Source organism: Pteropus vampyrus, unplaced genomic scaffold, assembly GCF_000151845.1.
Source record: "Pteropus vampyrus isolate Shadow unplaced genomic scaffold, Pvam_2.0 Scaffold78, whole genome shotgun sequence".
Lineage (NCBI taxonomy): Eukaryota > Metazoa > Chordata > Mammalia > Chiroptera > Pteropodidae > Pteropus > Pteropus vampyrus.
In genome coordinates, this window is record NW_011888859.1 from 2542333 (window position 1) to 2543745 (window position 1413).

Genomic DNA, 1413 nt, shown 5'->3' on the forward strand with positions numbered 1-1413 from the left:
AGCAGAAGAGGCTTTGGAATTAGGATATGGGTTTTTTGTGTTTCTTTTTTGTTTCATTTGTTTTTGGGTATGGAGAGGGCCGATAGTGTTGGGATCATGGTCAGTGAAGACATTCCTGAGGGTATGATGTGGTGTTAAAAATAAAGTTTAAAAGCAGTGTAGGTTTCCATAAGAGAGTAGATATTTTTCCAAAAGAGAGTGAATATTTCCTCCCAGACCTGTGGAGCAGGCCTTTTGGTGAGAGAGCATGGTTTATTTGAGGACTCAGAGACTGAACATCTAAGAGTAAATTCTTTAAAACATGGAATTCTATAGTTCGAAGTTTCTTTAAAGCTCACCAAAAGCACATCTATAATTTTGAAAAAGAGTATCAGGAAGCCCCAAGAGATAAATGACGTTGCAGGTGAGTTTCTAGCTTTCCTGGGCCAGACCCTCTGTCTCCACATTGCATAATTTCCATGGTCACTTTTGGACATTCAGGGCATCCTCTGAGATGCCACACAGCAGCCCTGACAAAGCCCAGATCTCTGCTTCTCAGACCTGCACCCTTCCACAGCAAGTGGTATGCAGGGTCCAGCCACCCCATTGAGCTAAAGCATGCAGTCAGCCTCCATCCTCGCACAAATCCCCAAGGTGCTGTTAGACTCTTCCTATAATCGGCACTTAGATACGCACGTGCTGACAATTATCAGTACGTACACGAAGCTGAGATTCTCTGAGAACTACTAAAGTTGTGAGTCACAAAATAAGTAGAGCAATATGAATAAGTAGAACAATATGAATGGCCACTAATTACATAAAGTGCTTGAAAAATTTAATATGAATTTTAAATTTCTGCTTTCAGAAGTTTATGAGTTTTAAACTTTCATGTTTTCGCCATGCCTGTGATAAGACAAGGAGGCTATTTTTTTTTCCTGATATGACCGATAGTGACATGTTGCAGAAGGTGCTCGTTTTCAAAGATGAGGCATCTATTTGCACATTGCTCTTTGCTAAGCGCTCTGCTCCCCTTTGAGATAAAGAACATTTCAAATATTGTTCAATTAACTGTTATCAGCTATTGTGTGTGAGTCGTTCCCTCTGCAAGACAATGAAACAAGGACACTGGAAGTATGTCTGAGACAATTTACGGGTTCCAAGTGAACGGGGAATTCAAATATCAATCCCAAAGCAGAAAGCAGGCATTTAGACCTTGTCAAGTACAAAAGTAAGTGATTCATAGGGGAAAAAAAGTTATTTTAAACAAAAGAACGATAGCAGGAGGACATATTATTTTGTTCAAGGTTACAGATGACGCTGTTGGATTTGACTTAGACCCCCTCCTCCACCTCCACCTTCCCATCCCCCACCCCAGAACCTTGACTATCAACATTTTAAAGAGCTGAAAACTCTGTGCGAAAGCATTCCATTAAA